Source organism: Emydura macquarii, unplaced genomic scaffold, assembly GCF_026122565.2.
Source record: "Emydura macquarii macquarii isolate MOO-44397 ecotype Brisbane River unplaced genomic scaffold, CSIRO-AGI_Emac_v2 contig_499, whole genome shotgun sequence".
Lineage (NCBI taxonomy): Eukaryota > Metazoa > Chordata > Testudines > Chelidae > Emydura > Emydura macquarii.
In genome coordinates, this window is record NW_027130636.1 from 5,007,438 (window position 1) to 5,028,251 (window position 20,814).

At 43.2% G+C, this 20,814-nt stretch overlaps 1 protein-coding gene across 3 annotated transcripts in view; it reads right to left on the reverse strand.

The window, feature by feature from the left end:
• STAG1 (STAG1 cohesin complex component) overlaps window positions 1-18,733 on the reverse strand; it is a 322,525-nt gene extending 303,792 nt beyond the window's left edge. For 2 of the 3 annotated variants that reach the window (XM_067538793.1, XM_067538797.1), the window contains exon 1: window positions 17,648-18,733. The gene's annotated coding sequence lies outside the window, so the exon portion shown is untranslated. Of the gene's footprint in view, window positions 1-14,315; window positions 16,617-17,647 lie in introns of those variants that run through there. The other variant, XM_067538794.1, reaches the window with a different exon arrangement.
• Window positions 18,734-20,814: the final 2,081 nt, after the last annotated feature.

Consider the following 20,814-nt stretch of genomic DNA (forward strand, 5'->3'; position numbering starts at 1 on the left):
GCAGCAGCAGTTAAGTCCCTGCTGCAAGAGCAGCACTGGGGCTGGAGCAGCTACAAGCCCCAGCAGCACTCTGTTTGTCTACCCCCCAGGGTATTTTTTTAGTAAAAGTCAAGGACAGATTGCAGACTTCTGTGAATTTTTGTTTATTGCCTGCAACCAATCCCTGACTTTTACTAAAAATACCCATGACAGAAACTTAACCTTATTATCAATGATATCTTTGTTCAAACCAGGCCAAATAATTACCACTCACCCTCCTTTTGCACTTCATCATTCTCTCAAGTACCCTTTTTCAGTAAGCTAGTTATTTGTCCCCTAGTTTAACTGGGTCACAAAGTGCCTACATAGATTCCAAAGCTAGATAGTCTAACCTCCTTTATAACACAGGCCATAGAACTCCCACAAAATAATTTCCACTATATATCTTTTAGGAAAACATCCAATCTTGATTTTCAAATTGTCAGTGATGAAGAATCCACCATGAACTTTAGTAAATTGTTCTAGTGGTTAAATAAACTCTCTGTAATAAACGTACCCCTTATTTTCAGTCTCAAGATCTCTATCTTCAGCTTCCAGCCATTGAATCATATTATGCCTTTCTCTGCTAGACTGAAGAGCCCATTATTAAATATTTGTTCCTCAGGTAAATACTTATAGACTGTAATCAAGTCACTTTTTAGCATTCTCTTTGTTCAATTAAATAGACAGAGCTCTCTGAGTTTATCACTAGAAGGCAAGTTTGCTAATGCTTTTATCATTCTTGTGGCTCTTCTCTGAACCCTCTACAATTTATCAACATCCTTCTTGAATTGAGGGCATCAGAACTGGACATAGTGCTCTAGCATAAGTTGCACTTGTGCCAAATACAGAGGTAAAATAACCTCTCTGTTCCTACTCACGATTCCCATTTATGCATCCCAGTATAGCCTTAGCTCTTTTGGGCTATAGTGTCAGAATGGGCATAAATGATCAGCTGATTATCTACCACTGCCCCTCAAATCTTTTTTCAGAGTCACTGCTTTCCAGGATAGAGTCCCCCATCCTGTAAATATGGCCTACATTCTTTGTTCCTAGATGTATATATTTACTTTTAGCCATATTAAAATGCATATTATTTGCATGCATCCAATTTACCCAATGATCCAGACAGTTCAGGATCAGAGACCTTTCCTCTTCATTATTTACCACTTCCCCAATCTTGTGTCATCTGCAAACTTTATCAGTGATGATTTTATTTTTCTTCTAGATCACTAATAAAAATGTTAAATAGCGTAGGGCCAAGACCTGATCCCTGTGGGACTCCACTGGAAACGCACTCACTCTATGACGACTCTCCTTTTACAATTACATTTTGCAACTTATCAGTTAGCCAGTTTTTTTAATTAAAAATGTCATGTGTTGCAAAGTTAAACACCTTAGAGAACTCTGTCTATATTACATCAACATTATTATTTTCATCAACCAAATTTGTAATCTCATAAAAAAAAAATATCAAGGTAGTTTGACAGAATCTATCTTCCATAAACCCATGTTGATTGGCATTAAATACTCTACTTTAATTATTTACTGAGTCCCTTATCAACCACTCCATTATCTTGCCCAGGATCTGTCAGGCTGATGGGCCTATAATTTACCCTGATCATCCCATTTACACTTTTTCAAAAACTGACCCAACATTAGTTTTCTCCCAGTCTTTTGGAACTTCCCCCACTGGTCCAAGACTTAGTGAAAATCAGAATTAATTATTTAGCCAGCTCCTCAGAGAGCTCTTTTAAAACTCTTGGATGCAAGTTATATGGACCTGCTGAACTAAAAATGTGTGACTTTAATAACTGCTGTTAAACAACTTCCTGCAATATGAGTGGAATGGAAACATTGTTATCATATGATGAGATTACATTATCTGTTTTTCCCTAAATACAGAACAGAAGTATTTATTGAACACTTTTGCCTTTTCCGCGTTATTATTGACAATTTTACCATTTCCATCTAGTGAAGGACCAATACCACTGTCAGGATTCTTTCTGTTCCTAATGTATTTTGAAAACTCCTCTTCATTGTTCTGAACTCTGCTGGCCATAGATTTCTCCTTGCATCCCTGTGCTTCCCTTATCAATTTTCTACAATTCCTAGCTCCTAATTTACATTCATTAACAATAATTTCTCCTTTATTCCTTTTTTTATAGCTGCCTTCACTTCCCCTCTAAACCAGGTTGCTTTTTAATCACTACGGCCTTCTTCCTTGATTGTGGGATTCTGGCTTTTTGGGCATCTAGTAGATGTTCTTAAATGATTCTCAATTATCATTCACATTTTTTTGATTAAATTCTTCCTCCTGGCTGATTTAGCTCAATTGTTTTCAGTTTTGTGAAATTGGACATATTAAAGCATCAAGAACGCATACACACACACACAGGGGTCTGGACTTTATTATGCATATTATATATATGATCAAATCATGATCACTTGCACCTAAGCTACCATTCATTTTTATTTTTGTGATTAATTCCTCTTTATCTGTTAGGAGAAGGCATAGCTAATAAAGAATTCCCTGATGTTGGCTGCAACACCTTTTTTAATTAGGAAACTGTCATGTGTAGTGTTTAGAAATTCCAAGGATGCTTTAATACTGACAGTATGAGGCCTCCAGTATATGTCACTCAAATTGAAGTCCCCCAATGTCATGCAGGTTTTTTCCCCACTATACATTAGAAAGACGTGCATAAGGAGACAGTCATCCTGGTTCCTAGTATGATTTAATGGTCTATAGCAGCCACCAGCTAGTATCCCATCTTGCGCTGTATCTGTTAGGACACTGACCCATAACTATTCAAAGATCATTTTCTTCCAAGCTATCAGTGATTCAGAATCAATTAATGCCATTTTTCAACAGAGTGCCACTCTCCCTCCCCTTTGGCCTACCTGATCCTTCCTAAATAGGCTATAACCATTGATTTTAACATTCCAATTGTGTGAATCTTCCCACCAGGTTTCACTATACCAACTAGATCAAATTTATGCTGATAAATGAACAATACCAATTTCTCTTCTCTGTTGCCCAGGCTTCCAGCACTGGTGTATAAGCAATTCAAAAATTTCTTCTCTGTGTGTGTTCTGGTTAATTGTGTTCTCATCATCTTGATTTTGTGCTAAATACTCATATCTTCCCTCCTTTTACCCTCTCCTACTGCTATTAATTTAACCACCTCCTGACTACTCAAGCCAGCCTGTCCCCAAGGAGATTCATCCGCTTCTACGGAGGCAATGCAAACCTATACAGCCCCCTCTCCCCACAGAAGATGCACCAATATTCCACAAAACCAGAACACCTCTACCTTACACCACTTACTTTCCTTTAAAGGAGAACACCATCTACCACAGAGAGCATATATCTATGAGGTACATATTGCTCAAGTATGAACTGCTTTTTTTCATCTGAAAAGTACAGCATATATCATGGACTGCAATGTCTCATCCCATGCTCTATCACGGTGTTACATTTCCCACATGTGAGGTGAGACAGCGCCTGAGTATTCTACCAAGTTGACGTAGATGACATCAGATTCAATTTCTGGATCTTGATGGGATTATTCCTCCCAAATACTGGACAATTAAATAGATTTCCTGGATTGAAATCCATCATATTTTTGAAGCTTTAGCAAGAGGCTTTGAAACTTAGATGATGCTTGCCATCACGCCTTTGAAATAATTAGCAAAGCTTGTGATCAGTTTCAGTTACAATCAACAGACATAGCTGTGGAAAGCTGTGCAACCAAAGGTGATCTCCAGAGTTTTCTTTCCGAATAGTGCGTATCTATGCTCTGTGTTTGTGAAGGCTCTGAATCCCTATACTAAAGGTCCCCAGTCAGTCTTTCCTTTGCAGCAGTACTGCACCTGGTCCATTTTTACAGGTATCCATGGAACTTTTTATATGTCAAAAACATTAAAATATTGCCATGCAAGTTCATAGATTTTTTTAAATTTTGATTCTGTTTCATGCGCCTCAGAAATTTTCTCATATGAACTGTTTTATCAATTAGATTATCTATGAACTTTCCAGACAAAGTTAATGCACTCAAGATCCTTTGTATTCTCTCTTTTTTGTTTTGCTCTGACCATTCACAGAATAACTTGTACTTTCACAAGATCTGACCTAACAGAATTACCCCCAAACACAAGCACTTTCTTCTCTAAAATTGGCATTTTGTTTAATTAAATTTCAGTCATTTGTCCCTAGCAACCTACAAAATTGGTACAAGCCTGTCACTGAGTTTTTCTTCCATGGTGCCCCAAACGGAAATATAATCAATGTAAACCCTGGCACCACCAAAACCATCCAGGAGAGAGTGCAAGGAATATGAATAACTTAGGTGCAAAGCACATTGCAAAAGGGAGTCACTGTCTGCAACAAGGCATTTTTAAATGTGCAAAGTCTTGAACTCTCTTGATTGAGGGAAACACGCCAATTCCCACTGGGCACATCCAGAATAGTGAAAAATTTAGCAGTGCAATCTCTAGGATTTCATGTCTGGTTGGTACGCAATAACGCACCCTCCAGATACTGGTATTCCGTTATTTGGGGTCTAAACAAAAACACAGATCTAGTTTTCTTTTCTATCATCTCTGAGGAGTGTGCCCATTCTGTAGGTTTCCTCCAGTTTTTCCTATCACCTTCATCAAGATGAGGCAATGAAGTTCTTCTCTGTAATCTGCCTCTCAAAGCCACAGATAAATTCCTGGATACATTCATGACAAGCTGTTCATCCTCCTTTAAAGTGATTAATGTGTTTCTGGTAATTTTCCTAAATCTTTTAAACACAACTGTATTTTCTCCTCTCAAGTTGAACTGTCGTAAGTCAAGTCTTGTTGTGTAGTAAACAACTTGTATACAAGACCCAATTACTGGCTTGATTCCAGATGTTAAGTAAGTGTTCTGTCCCCCTTGTGACAGTGACACAGGTGTGCCTAACTTCTCTGTTTCTTGCATGGCCAAGTGAAGCAGCAGCTTTCCACCACAGAAATAAGGAATCCATCATTTGCTGCATCAATGCAGGTCTGATTTTCAGTCTACACAATGATCATGTAGCTAATATATTATTTCACAGCAGCTGAGCCCACCTTGTACACAATGTGCCATTGGTGTTCAATGTAATAGTCTAGTTTGTCTACCCTAACTACTATTGTATGAAATCAGTGCACAATGGTTTATTACTGGATCCAGCTTCCTTCACTGCATTTATAGTTTTCTTTTGTCTGTGTTGTCAAAGTGATTGCACTTACAAACTCTGTACTTTTGCCAAATGCTAAACAGAATCTATATGCATAGTCACTTCCAAACACTTTCCATGCAACAGTCTGTGCTGTCTATTGAAGGATTTTGGCACCTTCCTTTGCACTGTTTTTCCCATATTTTTTCCTCTTGCGTCTGTCTTTCCTGTCTTGCTAACTGATGACCTTGTGCATGGTAGGCCCTGTCTTATATCTATCAAGCTAAACATATAACTATGACACCATAGAAATAAGTACTGCTGTGATACCTACCACCATCCTGGCGAATTCTCTTTACAGGCAAATCAATATGCCAGTGACATTAGCAGCCAGGGTTGATTATGTCTCCAGAAATAAAAGACGATAAGAACTTTTCAAGGAAGCAAATACACAGTTTAAAAGGGATTTTTGTTTAAATAAGTTCAAGGCTTAGTTGAGTCTAACTTAAACCAATTCTTATGTATTTACAAGTGACATCATTTACTACAGAAAAGTCTTATCTTACAGCACTGTCTGAGTCACAAAGCACTGAAGTTAGTGCTCACGGACAATATCTACAAATAATAACACAGTAAGGCACCTATCTACCTATGCCATCAGTCCTAGACCTCGGTTATATTAAATATAACAACCAATCACCACCCCTACACTACAGTTCATCTTCATGCAACAATTACATTACAATGGTGGTAATATGAGAGACTGCACAGATGATGGATTAGTTGGCCCAACTGCCACAGTTCTTCAAAGGTTGAGTTGAGTTGCATAGTTGGTGAATCAAATTCCTCAACTCAACCCACACACACAAACAAAACACAAATCCCCCAGCACAAACCCAAAGAGACAAATCAACAAAAACACCTACACAACACCATAACCAGCACACACAATAACCTCTGCAGCACATACCACTCATTTGCCACCTGCACAAATCAACACACCTCCCAGCACAACACACTCATTCACCCACCCTCACTCATACTTACAATAAAACCATAAACTTGAGCTGCAAAGGCATGGGTCATCACTGATTCTCATGAAAATTTAGCTACTTATACACAAAATTTACTCACCTCATCTACTCGAAATGGATAAAAATGAATGTTAGTTTTCTCTCCTGGCAAAACAAAAAATATCCAAGAGTAATAGAATTTAGCAACATGTGGCACTTTTAAGATGAAATCTCAGTGACACTATGAACTCTGAAATCAAGTAGGTCATCCTGTAATTTACAAGTATATCAAAATAAGCACATTTTAGAGGTAACATTGTAAAAACATATACTTCAACTAGTAAAAAAAAGTGTAAACTTTGGAAAAAGAGTTAAAAGGCCTTGGGAATCCTGGGGGGGGAAGACTCTTGCAATTAAAATGTGTAATGCATATGCAGAAGTGATTTATGATTTCAAAAGATATTCAGAAGTCCATTTTTAACCTTTCATTTTAATATCTCTTTTTTTCATTCTAGCATCTCAGTCCCTTTACCTTAACTTCCTGTTAGAAAGCAGGGGCTGCTGCATTTTGTTGATAAGATTAGAAGCAAACATCTGTTAGGAAAACAGAGGTATTCAAGTTAAACTAAGCTGGGACACTGGTGTCACCCTCCTTCTGCATCCTTTCTGAAAGGTTGGACTTAATGGGGAGCCCACAGTATTACAGCTGATTTGGAGAAAGGATGGTGGTATGCACCACAGGCAAGCAGTTGAAAAAGACACATTGCTTCAAAAAGGAGTGCAGAGCTAGAAGAGTTTTGGATTATTTGACACAGCTGCCACATTGCAAGGAGCTTGCAGCATGATATAGGAAAAGGATCTGGCAATCTTCAGGTCATTTCTGTTTGACAGCTGGGCCTCATCTAGACTAGAATTTATGTGGTTATTATATCTCAGTTGTTCCCTCGACTCTAACTCACCCTCTGTCCATATTCCCAAACCCCTAAATTGTGAATTTGTCAAATTAGCAATTGTGTCAACTAACCCAAGGCAAGGCCTCGGCTTTAGCCCTGTGTTATGCTCAGTCATGTGTTAGTGTACCTGCAGGTCAGTGCAGGATTAGAACAATCCAAACCAGTTCTCCGAATTACCTCAAAATGACCAATGAGGATTCCTGACTATCTGCTCTCCTCACAGCTCTCCTTGGTCAAGAGGTCAGAGTATAGAAAGAAACTACAAACCAGTACATATTGTCCAGTACATTGTTACAGCCTTTCCTTGTGAGCTGTTTACATTAATCAACTTTTCTTTCCACAACTTCCTGTATTCAAATACATGGCTAGCAAAAAGGCATTACAGGTTGCCTTCTGGCCAGAGGCAATCATAAAAGTACCAGCAAACTTTCAGAGTGAGGTGCCATCACTGCATGACTTCAGTTCCAGTAACAGGAACAACAGCCTATTATAATGGCATTGCAAAGAACATCATTAAGATGGAAACACACTGGTCAGGAGACTAGTTCAGGGACAAGATAAAGTGCCTGAAAGACTCCTGCCAAAAAGCTCAGGATAACAGCAAATGTGGAATAGGCCTTATTCACTTTCAATTTTATGATTAAATGGACCATATAATTAGCATATGCCCTAGCACAATCCCAGAATATACTATGGACAGTATTGCCTGTCATTCTACTAAAATGGGACAAGACTGACCCCAAACTCAGTCACAGAGCAAGGTGACCGATACCACTGAAATGGGGCCCACCACAGCTGAAACTTCATGGCCTGGGAAAACACTGACAGAATGCCAGGACCTCTTCTGGGAACTTTCAGACACATACCCACTGAAGGTAGATCCAGACTTCAACGATGTTGAGAACACACTTTCACAGGCTTGTGAATAACTTTTATAATTTTATATTTGTAAAGATGTGGTCTGGGAGTAATGGTGGCCACCATTAAAAGCTTTACTATTGCAGATGTTACATTTCATGTTACGCATCCCTTCTTCCTCACCCCTCTCTGCTTGTCCCACCCCCAATCCTTGCACATAGGTATGTTCCTGATAAATGACAACAAAAAAGTGCACACACAGAAGTTCTGATGCTTAACCAAATGTATTTTTATTGCTATGACAGTAGTGCGCAGATTTCAACTGGTATACATGCAACAGTAAGTCATAATTAATTAACCATCTAAGGAAATATTAATTCACAAACAGATCACGTGTGCCACAGTGCCAGTAATTTGTACTAATGGCATGTACTGGCAGAAAAGCAATACAGGGAAACAGTTTTTCTCCATAAAGAAAAGCATAAGTCACACATCTTTTTAAAAAACAAAAACAAAAAAAACAAGGTGTGGAACACACATATGCATTTAGGGAGAGTGGTGATAGAGAAGTTGAAGTATTGCATTCTGCAAAGACCTGTACCAGATTCTACCATAAAATCTTGCACATTTTAGATCTTATCGTTGTCCTTGCCTGTGAAAAAATGTGAGAAAACCTCTCACTAAGCAAATTCTCCAAGGGATCACGTAATTGTGTGGAAAGTTAAACCAGCCTCTGCCTCCTCTCCCCTCATGTCACCTCAAACAGAACGCTTGCCTATGCTGTTCCTCGAGTAGTCTGGTATTATGGAACAGCTGAAAAATTCAACTACAAATGGGGCTGAATTTTGTCCAACTGACTGAAACATTTGTTCCCTTTTCCACTTTGGCAACTCCAGAATACTACTATCGTTCACAGTAGCCGCTGCCAAAAAATAATGTGGAATATTTACTGCCACTGCTCCCCTCCACTTTTGAGCTTCTCCCTTAACTCCACCACCTGATAATTAGTATTGCATTTTAAAAATATGACTAAGTTTTGAAAAGTAAACTACTAACAAAATAAGAAAGGGTGTCTTACCATCCTAACCCTGGAGAAGGTGAGAAATGCCTCAAGTTAAGATTTGCATATGAAACCAGAGATAAAAGGCACCCATGTTGCTAAATAGTTCTAGAAAAATGTGATAAACCATGGAAATTACACTGATTTACTCCTTTCCCCCATTCCCACCTTTTTTTAAAAGTTCCCTTTACTTTCTCACAGGATATGGCTTACTCTAAGAAGAGATTCATGAATGTCTCAGAAAGACTGAGCAACTCTCTCTTCAAGCAATGGACATGCTGTAAGAGTTCCAAAGGGAAATTGCCAGTTAATATGACCAGAGCTATCAGCTGGAGCTAAAAAAAAAAAAGACAAAGATGCTTGAAGAGTTGAAGAGATCAAAACCAGAACTGAGGACAACAACTGCAGAATACAAGAAGCATTATCAATAAGGATATGATTCTGGCAGAGAGGTCATGGATTCAATGACTTTCCGGGACCTCCATAACTTCTTCTATGGCAGGGCTAGAGCAGCTGTCAGCCCCGAGGCCGCCGAAGCAGTTGGCCCAGAACAGCTGACCTGTGGCCAGCCCCCGGTCCACCAAAGCAGCGGCCAAGGTTAGGTCAGCCCCCATGGGACTGGAGTAGCAGTGGCAGGGCTGGAGCAGCTGCAAGTCCCAGCAGCAATGTTTGTCCCTCCCTATGTCCCCCATTTAGTTTTAGTAAAAGTCACGGACAGGTCACAGGCATCTGTGAATTTTTGTTTATTGCCTGCGACCTGTCCCTGACTTTTACTAAAAATACCAGTGACAGAATCTTAACCTTAATTATCAGGATATGAAAGTGCGGGACAGGCAGATATTTTTAGTTCTCTCTATTAATGCATAAGAGTGGACAACTTCCCTGACCACTTTGGTTCTATGCCTGCACCCACACCCTCATCCCCACTATATACACTGCAGCCACTTTACAGGTGAACTTTATACACTACACTGGCCTCTGGGAAGAGTTTGCAAAAAGTATATCTGTCAAAATCCACTGGTTCATGCTGTCATATGGAGAGAGTCTGGGTACGGATGGCAAATTTGACCTCTCTGTTGAGTTAATAGGTCAGGAATTGCTGGAAGAGACAGATAAACCCCTGTGATAGTCGCAGTAGATCTGAGAACCACAGCTGTCTCACCCAGCCTGGGTCAATAACAGCAACCCTGGCTTTATATTATCTGATTTTCCTGAGTAGTTTCTGAATTAGAGGAATTGGAAGAATGCATAGAGGAGATCTATCCTCACAGGCTAGAAAGAATGTATCCAAAATGAATTGGTTGTCTGCCCCTACCCTGGAGAAAAACTTCTGGCACCTGGAAACGTCTTGCCAGACACCCACAGAAAGAAATATTGTTCACTATCAATTATTGAATGACCACTCCTGCTGTCTGTAAACGTCTGCCCAGCTGGTCTGCTAATATATTGTCCATGCCTGCAAGGCAGAGAGATATAGGATAAGTTTGGTAGACTATGCACAACTCCTAAAGGTCTGCACAGTTGGCCACAATGTGCTCCATCTTGTCTGTTGACATAAAACACTATAGTCAATAACTACTTGAGACAGTTGAGGAAGAAAGGGCTCAAGATCCCAACATGAGGGATACAACCCTCAATAGTGGAATATCAATTTCATGGATATGCCATCTGTACGTGGTAGATAGCATCTTGCTAGCCAATATAGAGAGCTCATCTTTAGACATGCATACAGAGTTACATACATCAGAGAAACCCTAAGGAAGAACATCAATTGTTGTATGACATGAGTTACCCTGTTCTACTTCTAACTGCTGTCAAGATTTTCAAGTACCTTTCTTCCAGAAGGAAAGCACTGCCTTTCTGAGATGTCCAACCCAGATCATGACTTTTATTGGGCAATTCTGAATTCTGTGATTTTGTCCAATTTTGAAACCAAACATTTGGAATGGGGTACATATTTATAACATAGCTTTTGCTCTAGATCCTTCTATGAGAACACAATGATGTGCCAATCATCCAAATCAAGATATTGGGAGCCTGATTTCTCAATTGTGCCTGTACTGATTTCTGTGAATACCTGAGGTGCCATAGACATGCCAAATGGTGGGACCGTATGTTGATCATCTCCCACATAATCCCCAAATATTTTCAATGCATATATCTGACTGAGATGTCTAAAGAAGCATCTTGTACATTGAGAACCCAAAACCAATCATGGGTGGATAAGGATGGGATGGTTGAAACTATAGTAAGCATCAGGAATCTGAATCTTCTGATGACAGAACTGAGTTTCCAAAGGTCTAGAATGAATTGGAGATATTCTTGGGGATCAAAAAGTACCTGGAATAAAATTCCTTCCCCAAAACTCTTCAGGAACTAACTATGGCCCTCACTCTAGTAGTGAACAAACATCAGATCTTAGAAAGTTCTCATGGGAAGAATCCCTGAAGAGTGATGGGTAAACAGGAATTTGGCAGAAGGCTGCTGTCAAACTAAATGGAGTAACCCTGTTAGACAACCTCCAAGATTCACAAGTCTATGATAACAGTACTCCAAGTCTCTTAAATATAGGAGAGTTTCCAAATGAAAGGGAGGCTGTTTGCAGGTTTAAATCTCCTCTGGGGTTTTCATGTATCCTGTCAAACCAAGAGGCCAGTGCAGAAGTTGAGGATGCAGATCTATCTTTTATCTTAAAAGTTTGTAGGGTTTGTGTATCTGTTCATGTTGAGCAGGTGACTGTTGCTGGTATTTTCTTAAAAGGAATAGGAAACAGATGCTGTTTCTGGTAATAAAACACTGGCACCCAGAATCTCTTCCTAGAATGTTATGAAATCAGAGAACTTGTTGTAGACCTGTATCTTTTAATTTCTCAAAGACTCTCTGTTTTATAGTTAAACAGCCCTTCACCATCAAACAGGAAGTCATCTATCAAGGTTCTTTATTCTAAAAGAAGTCCAGACAAGCATAGCCACAAGTAGCACATCAAAGTAACTGAGGATGCTACAACATTAAATGCTAAATCAGAAGCCTTGAATGAAAATCCCAGGGTGTGGTTACCAACCAAATAACCTCCGGTAATCAGTGCTTTGGCCAGTTTGCTCCAGTCTTCTGGCAGCAACTAGGGAAACAGTGCTATTTTCTTCCATAAGTGATATTAATAATAGGACATTACTGCCTGATAACTGGCTACTCTAACGCCCAAATCAGTAGCTTCATACTTTCTCTGTCAAACAATGCAGAGAGGATTTGAGTCCCATTAGCTCTTTGAACTGCAGAAGCCACCACTAATGAATTTTGAGAAGGATGTGTCTGGAAAGCCGTCAGGAGACAGTTGATACAACTTGTCCCCATTTTTAGAAATTGGCAAGATGCAGGGTTTAAATGAGTATTTTTTGCTGGCTATAATAAACTGTCTAAGATAGGCAAGATAATCCTACTCCTAGAGGATGAAACCAAAACATGGATGTGTGGTTTTCTCTGATGTTACTGAAGGGATTTTTAAGGTAGTCATCCTTTCTATGTGCTCCTGAAATCAGAGCATATCTTCTGCAGGAGGGGATGATGATGTTGCACCCAAACAGTCATCCAGTGAAGTTTAAATATCTGTAGCCATATCTGCATCCAGACATTCAATAAAACGTTCTACTTCCTCTTCTGATGTTATGTGTGGGACTAGTAAAAGGAGATGGTTCCCTCACTACCAATGACTGAGACAAATCTAGGAAGAACAAATCTGATGTGGGACATTTCTACTGAACCCTGGGAGAAAGCTCCCTTTGCAGCTACTTTTCTTCAGACCTCTTAAAAATTAGGGTAATACCTAGGGAAGGCCAATATGACCACATTGCCCACGGTGACATCTTCCAGTCCTGCCAGTACTGAGCAGGTAACTCCCCAACATAATCTCTGCGTGAGGAAGGGTAATCTCAAAGTTTGAAGAGCTGGAACAAAGAGTCTTGATAATGCTCTCTAGGTTCCCTGATCCATTCCCTGAGAAAAGAGCAAGGAAAGGTATCAGGCCAGTTGTGGTTTGATTGCAGATCTGAGTGGGAATCAAAAGCTCAATCCAAGGAAGTTTCTAAAGTGACAACAGCAACTCAGGTAACTGTAAAGTTGAAAAACCCGCACATATTTCCCTGGAGAACCAGTTGATGTCTTAGGGGGAAGGTCATATAGCTAAGGAAAGAGGTTTAACCTTGCAAGGTTTTTTCCTTCCTGGAGAAAGAGAATGAAGAACTGGCCCCAATGCCTTACACGTCATTCCCCTATCTTCAGGCACTGAGGGAAACGTAGCCAGTGCTGCAAATGGGGGACACCATTCCAAAGGTAGATCTGAAAGAAGGAGTTCAAGAAACTCCATGTGATGAATTTGAGCCACCATGGAAATCATAGCTCTAATACAATCTGATGACTCCAAGGAAGCTTTAGGTACATTACAGGTTTACAAGGAAGTTTCAAAGGTTTTTAGAAGTCAGAGCCTTATGAGAATGCTTTTGCACTTCAGTGAGCAGAAATGGAAAAGCCAGATCCTTCAAGATATGCTCTCAAAGGACTGTTTTTTTTCCAGCAGCAGCTCAGCATTTTACTCAGTCAAAGCTAATCCTTGTGGATTCATAGTGTTTGGCACCTTTCGTGGGGCTTCAGTCAAGAAAGCAGCTGCAGCAACACTTCGTCAGTCTTCTTAGCCCTTTCAATGGTCAAAGCCAAGACTGGTTTCCCAACACTTAGGGATTCCTGTTTACCAGAGCCAAAAAATTTAACTACTGATACTTCCTGCAATAACACAGCCTGGAGGCAATTCTGATGCTCTTTTTTTGTTACTAGAGTGAAGACACTGCATATAGAAGACAGAATGATCTTCCCCAAGCGGGCCAAACCATGCATCTATGGATATGAAGCAAGAAAAGTGGCAGGGCAAAAGGCACACTTAGAACTCCGTTTTCTTTGGTTTTCAGTTCTATCATATGAGAACAAGGGATCTGCATGCAGGCTCAGATTTTTAAAAGTATTTAGGCACTGCTGCGTTTCGCATTTCAATGCCTGATTTCAGAGCCTAAATCTCATTTTCCCAAGTGATTTTAGGCCCTTTGGATTTAGGCTCTTAAGTGCCTAAATCTCTTTTGAAAATGAGATTTAGGCTCCTAGCAGTTAGGCATGGCAACCAAAAATCTACCAACTCCTTGGTAACTCTACCAAAAATCCTTGATATAATAAAATAGCATACTAGAAAGATGGCAGCAGCTCTGGGAACAATCCATTCCGGAGAACACAATGAGGTTTCTAATCCATCTTCTAACACCACTGAAAGAAACAAAGGTATACAGTTCTAAACATTTGGAACTGACAAGGGAAAGGGGAACAAGAATGCTCCAATGGTCACTGCTACTAAAAGATTCCATTACTGCAAGCTGCACACAGTTGGTGCATACTCAGATTGTTCTTTGAGAGCCTCTGCACAAATACATTTATTGACAATGCATAGGTAACATCACATATTATATACCATCCATACATGTATCTCCACTACTGCTAAAAATATGAGACACAGACAGCCACTAACAGAAATCCAACAAAACTGTAATTGCAAACGCATTCCCAATCATAAATTGCATTTGTAGTCTCCATACAAATTTCCAAAGCTCACCTGGTGCTACACCCATCCAGTAGTCTGCTTTGAGTGTCTGAAACCTGCTTGCAAGAAAATTGTGTTTGTCAATTACTCTGATGGGAAAGTCATATATGCAGAAAGAAATATGTTCCTACCAGAGCAATAATATTTTGCAGTGACCAGTCATTATGATGATTAAGCAAGCTTCTCCATCATGCCTTGAGTCTTCCAGAAGCACTTTCAATCCATCTGTAATTACCTCTTCTGCCTAACTATTTTGTGTCAAGGTAAGTCTTATGATGACCCTGATGTATATGTTGTTCTTCAGGAAAGTGTTCCTGTCTGCTCAGCAACAAGTACTGTAGAGTTCCTAAATAACCTGGTGTCATGCACTTTGCCAGTGCTTTCAGTATTTATACCCAGAAACCACCCCCAATGGTCTACCAACACCTGAATCTCAATTGAGTAATAGCCCTTTTTATTAATGTACTCATTTGTACTCTGTGCAAAGCAGATTATGGGCATATATAGCTCCTATACAGTTCAGAAATCCCAGCTGCCGAAGGACCTCAATAATTTCAGGGATATTAGTCACCTCCACAACATGTCTACAGCACAGCACTTTTATAGCCAGACAAACCACCAAACACTAGGGCACCCACAATGGACTTACCAACAGCAAATTTATTCTCAACAGATAGGAAGCTAGCAACATCTGACTCTTACTAAAGGATAATAGATGCACCAATCTACTCTGATATTGAGGGTTTGTCATCTGAGCCTGATGGATTCCTCATACAATTTCAAAAACGTGCCCTTCTTCATCCGGAAGTCTGCACCCAGTACTGGTCATCCAAGGTCTCCAGAACAATGTAGTCTCACCAATGTGTTTGAGGGTTAAGCCAAGAACCACCACTCAATCTACAACATCTCATCAACCATTTACATCCAGTAAAAGAAATACCTCTCAATTATTGTGATCTCCTGCAGTTTGTTCACCAATAACTCTCTCTCGCTTGGATCGCCATTCCTGGAGCATCCGCAACCTAACTCAACACATCCTCACTAAGAACTCTCATTGGCTGGAGAAAGAATAAGATTGTCTCTTGCTGCACCTCATCGCATTTAAGTGAGGAATCCAGGCTCCCAGGCAGGGAAGGGTGCTCATAATCAGGTACAGATAAGGGTGCAGCCTTCCAGCCCAGTGTATTTCTAAGATAATTTATTAAACTCATCTCGCTTCTACAATCGGCAAATGAACAAATGACACCTAACTCTGGGATGCTTAAATAATTGCTCCAACATAAGCAAATGATGCAACAATGTACATACAAAGACTAAAATTTTAGACACACGAATGCCCTTTGTAGGTATTATCCATTATGTTATTTTTAACTGAGATTCACAACTCAAGATAAGAACAATTAACTTAAGTCTAGTCTAGACAAGACTCTAACCTCAACAGCTATCTTATGACAGTCTTGGAAAGTGGAAATAGCCAGACCTGTTAGCCATGTGCTCAGGCCTTTACCTATCCCTGTTTCCTATAACTTCAGAGACAGAACCTACCTGAGGAACAATACAACCATAAATATGTATACTGCAATTATAATTCATGAAACTACTTCACATTCCCCTTTGTCAGAAGCCAAAGATCTCCCATCCACTAAAGTGCGGGGCATGAGGGAATGAATCCCTGATTACCAAGGAGGAGGGGAGCTGGAGTGCAAGCTGTAATGCAAGGCCATCAAGAAATAGACTCTTGGAAACACTGCCTCAGCAGCCCCCTTCCTTGCCACCCACAAGTCAACACACTGCTGCTGGAGCTCCCCTCCCTCATCACTATGCTGCTGTCTGCCAGGTCACAACATCACCTCTTCCCCTTACTAGCACCCTTGCTGCTACAGCACAGTGCACACCTCCCTCCCCCATTGCCTACATGCCCCTTTCCTCCCCAGAGAGTGCTGCCAAACATCCTGTTCTTGCTACCCACCCGCACCCCCCTTTTCCCATGGGGAACCGCCAGCCCCCCTCCTGCTGTGCAACTCCCCATCCCGGCCACAGCACTGCCAATCACACCCCTGCTCCCACACACCTCCACAGGTCACCACGATGTCCAAGCCTACTCATAGTGCCCACCCGCCCTAACTCGCAGAGCAGCCAAATGTCCCACTGCCCACCTCTCACCCGACCTCAGCGCTGCCGCCAGGCCCCATCCCACCCCCATGACCCCCCACAGATAACGGCGCTGCTGCCCGTACTGAGCGCCCACTGCCCACCCCCGCTAACAGCGCTGCCCCCCCGCCTGCCCCCGGGGCTGGGCACAGCACCGCCGCACACCCGCTCGTGCTCCTCAGCCTCGCGCCAAGTCACACACTGCGCCGCCAACCCCACTCGAGCTCCCAGCGCCCGCCCCACGGCACGGTGCCGTCGTCGCCCGCTGCCCCCCTCAGATCACAGCGCCGTAGGACACCACCCCCCCCGTGACAGAGCCGCCAACACCGCGGCCGCCCCCGCCTCTCCGATGACAGAGCCGCCGATCCCGCTCACACTCCCACCACCCGCAGCAGGACGCAGCTTCAAGGGCTGCGGAGGAAACAGCGGGCCCGGCCCAGCGCAGGGGGGCCATGGTCCCACGCCGCCGCTGAGGCCCAGGCCCGGCGGCAGGAGGCCGCTCTGCCCGCCCGGCGCCCCCGGCAGCTCCGCCGGGGACAATGGCAGCAACCGCCCCGCCCGGGAGACTCGCTGCTCCGGCAGGAGCCGCGCCCCGCCTCCTCTCCTCTCCCCTCCCCTCCCCTCCCCGCCCCGCACGGGCAGCAGCGCTGCTCCCGGCCCAGCCGCCGCGGAGACCGAGCGACGAGCGGCCCCAACCCGCTGCCCCCGCCCCCCGCGCCTCCATCTTGGATCAGCGCCTCAGAGCCGGTCCCCCCCCTCAGCGCCCCGCTCACCTCGGGCCGGGCGGCGCCCCGGGAGCCTGTGCTATGGCTGGCGCGCGGGGTCTAGATGGGTGCGGGCCAGGGCCGGGCCGGGCCGGGCCGGGCCGGGGCGGTGGCGTTCACTGGGGCCGCGCTCAGCGGAGCCGCAATCCTAAACCGCCATCTGGCGGCATTTCCGACCCGCCAATGGCGCAGCCGCCGCCGCGCGCCGGAGGCCGAGCGCCCCCTGCCGGTACCGCGCCGCCACTACTCCCGACCTAGCCGGTCGGCCCCGCCTCTCCCTGAGCTCGGCACTCGAGGGCGGGTCGCCGCAAACCGCTTTCGCGCGAAAACCATGCGCCTGCGCAGAGTGTGTTGTTGTGGCCCTGCGCGAGTGGTGTGCGCGCGCACGCTGTCCTTACGCGCAGGGTTTGCTGCCGGCGTTTGTGCCGGTCCCGGCTTATGGGTGCGCGGATGGGTCTTGCGAGAGCCACTGCCCTAGATAGCCAGGAACTTGGGGGAGGGGCCAGAACGCCCCTTGCTAGCCGCCGCTTGCTCTCGCCGTACTCCGCCTGCTGCTGGGCCGGGACTCCTTGTTCCCGTGTGGGCCCCGACCCTCGAGCGAGGGCTGGATCTGGGCCGGGTTCTGCTGGGGGGCGGAACGCGTGCAAGGGGTAGGATGGAGCTCCCCACCCCGCCGTAGTGCTCGCTGCAGGCCGAGGCCGCCTCTGGGGGCGTGCGCCGGGCCTCGCTGCGTGCAGGACAGAATAGTCCCTGGGCTGGGTGCGAGTCTCCTCGTCCTAGACCGCCTGGGCGGGAGTGGGGCTGTCAGGCTGCGCCCCGCTGCCGTCTGAGCTAGGCTTGCAGGGCCTGGTTCGCACCTGACCACACGCGCCTACGCCTTCAGACTCCTGTACAGCAAGTGGAATGGGGAGGGAAGAGTGGTTCTCTCCTCTGGTCCTGCCCCTGGGAACCTCAGACTGAGCGAGTTGTCACCACCGCTCCTGTAGATCTTCACAATAAGGTTCTACCGGCCTTACTGGTCTCCTCAGGGTTGTCTCCCTTCCGTGGAGTTCAGATACCATGGGAATGTACCCTGGGCTTTACCGCCTGTCCTGTGATGAGTCAGAGTCTCAGCTTTCATTAAGAAAAGCTGTGTTTCTAGCCTTCATGGTTTGATGGATGGTCGGGGAAGTTTTTAAACATGAACCAAAGGTAATTAATGTAATGACATTTACTTACGTGCAGACTCCAGCAGAGGGAGAAGCAGTGGTTTCACCCTACCCCAGAGCAGTCTGACTCCCTTCACTCTGCTCAAGCTAGGAACAAGGCTTTTCTCCCCCACTAGGCTGGGTTTGGCTCCCAGTTTCAGTACTGAGACACAGCCCTGCACTCTCCTTTCCTGCTTGATTTTTTTTGGCTTCAATGGACAAAGGGGGTGAAAAAAGTGATGAGGGTATCTGACCAAGTGTCATGGTGTTGTAGCACTAGAATGAACTACTACTTGCAGTAGACCTATAATTTATCACCAAACCCTTTGTTAATGTAGAGTTTAGTTTTCCTAACACTACCTTGGGCTATTCCAGAATTAACTTTAAACCTCTGCAAACTAAGAAATAAAGATTTAAGATTGTCTTGTATACCACCTTAACATGGCTTGTAGCTGGTAGTAAGCATTAGGACCAAACCAAGCTTCTCCTAAACAAAATCTTCTTTTGTGCATGTGTGTCCAACACAACTCTCTTGTATCATTCCTTTTCATACGCTCTCATTATGTTAGGTGTAGCTGAATTGATTGAGGGATTAGTTGCAGAAAATTGCTAAAGTTTACCCTGCCGTTTGAGAAGCAATGCAGCTTCAGCTCCTATTTTCTGCCTGTGTTATGCAGGAGATCCAAATAGAAGATCACAGTGGCCCCCCTTGGCTCTAAAATCTAAGGCAAGGAGGTATATCAAGAAGCAGCAATATGTAACAAAGAATGTAGGCTATACTTACAGGATGGGGGAATCCATCCTGGGAAGCAGTAACTGGAAAAGATTTGGGAGTCATGGTGGATGATAAGCTGAACATGAGCTCTCAGTGCAATGCTTAAGCCCAAAGGGTTATGCTGTCCTTGGCTGCATAAACAGGAATGTTGAGTGGAAGGAGGAAGATGATTTTACCTATCTGCCTGCTACTTGTATGAACACTAGTGGAATACTGTCTCCATTTCTGGCATCCACAATTCAAATAGAATATTGATAAATAGGAGTGAGTTCAGAGAAGAGCCACAAGAATGAATAAAGGATTAGAAAATATTCCTTATAATAGAGATAAATAGATTTGAGTTCCTTGAATCTATCTTAACAAAGAGAAGGTTAACAAATAACTTGATCACAGTCAATAAGTACCTACAGGGGTAACAAATATTTGATAATGGGCTCTTCAGTCTAGCAGACAAAGGTATAGCAAGATCCAGTGACTGGAAGTTGAAACAAGACAAGTTTCAGATTAGAAATAAAGCATAGATTTTTAACAGTGAGTGTAAGTAATCATTGGAACAGGTTACCAAGGATCATGGTGGATTCTCCTTCACTGGCACTTTTAAATCAAGATTGAATTCATTTTATTCTTGAGATATGCTCTGGTTCAAAAGCAATTCTTTTGGGGAAGTTCTTTAGCCTGTGTTATACAGGAGGTTCTACTAGGTGATCGTAATGTTCCCTTCTGACCTTGGAATCTATGAAGATAAGAGAATATGAGTGGTTTCTCCCATTTTAACACTTAAATATTCTCAGTACCCACCAGAACACTATGTCTGCACCTCTTTGCCCTCCATGCTATTGCTCCTGGGAATTCTAGCAGTCTGTTAGCACACATCACAAGAATCGTGGCTAATAGAAGGAGATATTTCAGTGGAAATCATGAGGATAAGAATGTATAGCTGCTAACATCTGGCAAGTTTTTGGTGCTTTGGCAGGAGTGGGCTATTTGTTGAGTGGAGATTGGGTTTAGCTAGCTCATGTTTGCTAAGCCTCTTCTAAAATTGACCTTTATCCTAGTCAAGAGATGGTTTAAGGGTTATCACATGCTACATTTGTGTGCTTTCTCCATAAGCTTCTGAAGGATTCAAGCCTATGATTGCTGAGATATTGGTTGGGGCATCGCTCAAAAGGAGCAGAGTTAAGATTGTATGCAGGGAGAGGGGAAATCCAGTTTTT